This window comes from Bombus vosnesenskii, unplaced genomic scaffold (assembly GCF_011952255.1).
Source record: "Bombus vosnesenskii isolate JDL3184/JDL3185 unplaced genomic scaffold, Bvos_JDL3184-5_v1.1 scf7180000013512, whole genome shotgun sequence".
Taxonomy (NCBI): domain Eukaryota; kingdom Metazoa; phylum Arthropoda; class Insecta; order Hymenoptera; family Apidae; genus Bombus; species Bombus vosnesenskii.
The window spans coordinates 6,837-12,334 of NW_022883093.1; the positions used below are offsets into that span (position 1 = coordinate 6,837).

General features: G+C 33.8%; 1 pseudogene; it reads right to left on the reverse strand.

Annotated features, from left to right (window-relative positions):
- Positions 1-1,992: 1,992 nt before the first annotated feature.
- Positions 1,993-3,247, reverse strand: LOC117238464 (annotated as a pseudogene).
- Positions 3,248-5,498: the final 2,251 nt, after the last annotated feature.

Here is a 5,498-nt window from a genome sequence, read left to right on the forward strand (position 1 = left end):
CTATTTTTTGGCAGGTTTAGAAAAATTTTCAGTTCGTTTTTATGCTGAACCAAACCGTGACTGTTTTGAATATAACATTTTGAAAAATTTCACTAGCATACGCTTCTGTCCCACTAATTATATTTCTTATCAAATTTTAACCAGTCTATCACATCAGCTTTGTTACAATTTTGACATCTCAGTATATTATGTAATGTTGCATGCGTTTCATCTATATCTTTTTTATTGCTTTTGATTCTTCCGCACACTTCTTGGCATTGATCCTTCTCCATTTTCATATGTCAGAAGCTATATCCACTTTTCGGTCTTGCATTCTTAAAATTTCCTACCATGTAGCAATCTCTTAAGTTTAATCTTTTAAGCAATTTTATTATTTCCTCACCTATCTTGCAGGCAACATCCTGTAGATAATTTTCAATTGATCGTCCTTCATTTCTTATATCCAAATTAAATTTCTTAATACTTATATATTAATAAATTTCAGCCGATAACATTATCCATTTTTATTTTGACAACCTTTCTACAATTCCATAATCGTTTCGAATGAAAATACTATACTGAAATATTGTGAATAAATTTTGTTTTGATAGAAGTCTAAGCACGATTTTCATGATTGGAAGATACAGCTTGTTAATAGTTCTTAATACTTTTACAACCAGCGAAGTTGAGAAGTTCAGATTTCTTTTTCTTATATTTTGCTCCAACAAGCAAGCTCTGTTGTTCATATAATATCTATAGATAAGTAATGAATGGCTTGTTGAAGACAATTATGTCTCCGATTAATGACTATGTATCCCCAATAGGGGCTATTGGATTATAGTCACCGCTTATCATGAATGGTACGCCAACAAAGGGAGTACTCCTGTCATATGTAGAATTTTGGTAAATTGTGAATGACTGCCGTGTTAGGCATATTATTATTTATTTTGATTATTACAGTTGTTACTTGAAGATGTGCAAGGTTTAGGCGCTATGCTGGCGATCTATTTACGCCACCGTCACCGTCGCGGCAATTTGTTGCTGCGTTAAAGAACAACATAAATCTCTATGAAGAAATACACTAGACGCGCCTTTGAGTGGTAATTATGCAATAAATCTCTGTCCATTAACACTAGGTTTACGGGACCCGTCAAATTGACGGGTAAACGAAAATAGGCATTTTTCTTTAAAAAATCGATTTATTCAAATTAAGTTTGAAAGGAATAATATTTGGCTTCACATTTAAATAAATTATTAATAAATAAAGTCTTTTTTTTAAATTATCACAAAAAAAATAACAATAACATTAACGGTACAGGGTAATCATATCTATTGAGCACATTTTTTGCAAATATACTGAATGTTGTTTGTGCATTTTCCGCATCTTTTGCAATATATAGAATAATTATTACCTCTATTTTTTTTGCAATAACCCACTTAGCAACTTTTTCGCATTTCTGACGTTGACGTTTCTGATCTTTGGCAAATGTTCTCCTTGTTTTCTCCAGCTAATTCCTCGGCTAAACAAAATATGAATTCCTTTCTGTATATTTTCGATCTGTTGCACTCTTTACATAATATCCACTCGTTTATTGCTGCTAAATCTAAAATATTGAAAAAAAACTTAAAGGGGCCACGAAAACTCCCTGCTTTCACACTATATTTGCGTGTCATCTGATCAACGACGTCCACATCAAACTTTGTTTTGTTATAAAAAGCAATGTTTTCTGGAACACGTTTATAATTGTCTTCCACTTGTATACCTGTATGTGTGGTGCTTAGAAGGAGGACTTTTACGTTAGGTTTACTTTTATACACAGTAAGCGTGCAGTTTTCTGATTTATATAAATTTGAGGAAAACAGTCATCTTGTCCTTTTCTCCTTTGAGCATCGAGTTTCATCTTTCTTCATATAAGGGAAACCATTCAAAATATTTTGTTTGGACGGTAACTCCAAACCAAAACTTAATGCCAAATTTATGAGGCTTATTCGGCATATATTGCGTAAATCGGGCTATTGAGATATTTTCATATGGCTTGTAACAAGCCTGGCTATTACTTATAAATCTGTTTCATATTTCGGATATCAGCGCAAATTTATCTGTTTGTGATCTTTCGGAGGCTTTCAATGATCTCGCTTCATATGCGCCCCGGGCATATAGAATTCCTAGAAAACTACGTAACTTAGCAACTGTGATTGTCCGTCTTGTTTCAAAACTCGATGCGCCTCGGTTTCAGTGCAATCTTTTATGTGTTCCATTATGTGTCTGTCAATTATCAATTCGAAAGCACTAGTTATACAACCCGGCATAATATTTCCCTTAGCATAGCCAGTAGGCCCTGAGATATCCTTGAATAACATACGAACGGGCGTTCTACCCCTAGATCAGCCTGCCTTCAGTTTTATCCACAGTGTCCCATCAATTGCAATTTCAGTTTCACCCATTACATTTTGGGACGTGCTTGGAATGCTCGCCCTTTCATCGTCGGAGTCAGAACTAGAAAAAATACGCATCCTTTTCTTGTTACGACACACTTTCAAGAAGTTTTCCTCTTCACTATCCGAAGATCCTTCTGTCTCTCCACTTTCAGTGTATTCAGAACTTTCACTCTCAACTTCGCTTTGGTCGATCTTCATTCATATTGATCTTCTACGGAGATATCTTCAGAACAATCTTCATTCATGTTGACAATTTTATTCAATATTTTATTATATCTCCTGAATTTACTCGTGATTGCTAGAAAAGGGGGATTGGTCAAAAAAAAAGAAAATACTGTGCCCAAATTCAATTATCCTATTGTAAATACTTACAATAAGCGAGACAATAACAGGAAATGTCTATAATAACTGAAACTTTTGCACACTGTCTTTGAAAAACAGTTTGTTTATGAAATCAGTTAGCCCGTCAATTTGACGGGGTTCATAGAGATAGATATACTACATACAAATTTCAAAAATTAGAAAGCCTAGGAAAAGATAATTTTGTGCATAAATTCTTCAGATGAAATGATTAATTTACAATGCAAAATGGTTAAAATTAATGCTATGGTTCTTGAGATATTTCATTTCGAAGTTCGAATTCCGTCAAATTGGCGGGTCCCGTAAAAATAGTGTTAATGTTATTGTTATTTTTTTAGTGATAATTTAAAAAAAAGACTTTTTATTTATTAATAATTTATTTAAATGTGAAGCCTAATATTGCTCCTTTCGGACTTAATTTGAATAAATCTATTTTTTTAAAGAAAAATGCGTATTTTCGTTTACCCATCAATTTGACGGGTGCTCGTAGAGATAGGTATATACGAAACGTCCGTAAACCTAGTGTTAAAACGGACCTTCGTACTGCTGGATCGCAAACGAAACGCTGAACATGTCTTGTGAAGCAGTACATTATTTTATACATATAACTCATTTCATAGGAACGGTTTCGATTTTATTGGATGCTACATCAAACTTTCATTAAGTTTTGCACTTAATTCATCAAAAGATTTTACGGCCATACGAAAATAATTAAATAATTTCTCTTAAATCAATAAATATGTAAGTAAATGCTTTCTCCTTTGAAAAAATTGACATCCTTTTTATGGTAAATTGATACAGTATTAAATAATTTAATATGGATATAAGGCAAATACATTTTTTATGATTTTGATAATGGGTTACCACATCCATGACTAAACTGGAACTGAGCAAATATACGACATGAAAATGGACACAAAATGCGGCAATAAATTAATGCAAAACATTCGTGTGAGTTGCAAAAAAAAAATTGAGGACGTAAACACAGCAGTAAATTGTTCCGTTTGCTGGTGTCACACGCTCAAGAAGACCACTGCTTAGAAATAGTAATACGACAGATTAGACATCCTGCATACAACAGCCATCAAAACAATAACCAAATAGTGACGGAATAGGCGCCTCTGAGATCCAAAGGGACTAAAATCACAGTATAAAAATCCTCCAAATAATAAGCAATAAGCGCTCGAATCAGTCTGTTAAAATATTTTGACTCAGTCTCTTGTAATACTTTCAATCATTCTGTAACACTTTGAACCGCCACTCTGTTGGATTTGGATAATAAACTCTATTATCATATATAAAGTTCAATTTCTTCGCCTTATTCGTGAAACGTTCGAACTGTGACGCGAGGAAATTGTAACATCAATCACATCTCAACCTACATCACAGATAAGACATCGACCCCCGAACTTCGGACTCCTTTGGACACATCACCACCTACACAGAAGCTATGACACACCTTAGTCCACATCACAGATAAGGCATCGACTCCCGACCTTCGGACACTTTTCTACATCATAACCTACATCGAGCCCCTCAACATTCTCAAACCAAAACGTATATAAGCCGAGACTTCACCCAGCTCGGGGAGTTTTTGTTCTAGTCGCTGTTCTTGTACAAGAACTCCGACTCCTTTCTCCTGTTCAGTGTTATTCTGTTATTGTAAGTGCTAAAATTATAATAAAGTTCGATAAAAGAAAATTAATAGTTGGGTTACGACTCAGCTTTCTCTTCTCTAACAATCCAAGTATCAATTTTACGGGACAAGATCTCCGGTGATCTATCGGTTTCGTGATTTATTGTGTCTCCGACGTGACACTGGCGCAAACCGTTCATCTACACCAGGCAACCGACCACTAGGGCAGAGTGGTCTTTCTTTTTCGATTTCTAATATTTATTTGCCTTCCCCTCCTAAATTGTGATACTTGGTGGGAAAATGATATGTGCCTTAATTCCAGAGTGTCTAGACAATGGGAACCCATGCCGCATTTCATTTAAAGTTCTGACATTTTTGTGACTGCACATCATATTAATCAAACAGTACCACGGAAAGATTCAAGATTTTTACAGAAATTTTATAAATGAAGATATTGATAAAATCTAAGTAAAGATACTGATAAAAACATAAATAAAAACATATTAAGATATTGATCAACAATATAAATCATATAGGATTACGGAATAATAGCGTTACTCAGATGCTGTGTTATATGCTAAACTTGATGCTAAATAAAACTTAAATATTATTATTATACATCTATAGTATTTTACCTTTATTGGTTTTATTTCAAAATATTCTTTAATACTTCTCAAATAATGTTTTTTTTTTTTTTTTTATCATAGACTACACAAGTTCCCGTTGTCCAATTACTGAAATTTTACACATACCATTTTCTCCAACAATTTAAAGGGATAGGTCTAAAAAGCTCTAAACGAATTTTTGTTTGCTATTACTAAATACCAGCCTAGTGAAGCTAGTTGCGTTATGCAAGTGATGCTTAATATTTTTTATGACCATTGTCGTACCACTGTGTATTTCACCTGTTGGATGTTTCGTATAGCATAGTATAGAGTAATATTAATATAATGCTTTCCAATCCAAGTATAATATACACTACAGAAACATGACCAAAGAAAAATTACCAAAGTACTTAGAAGGTAGGATGAAGTGGAAGGACAGAAGAATACTGGCAAGATTCAGATGCGGAAACGGGACCAAA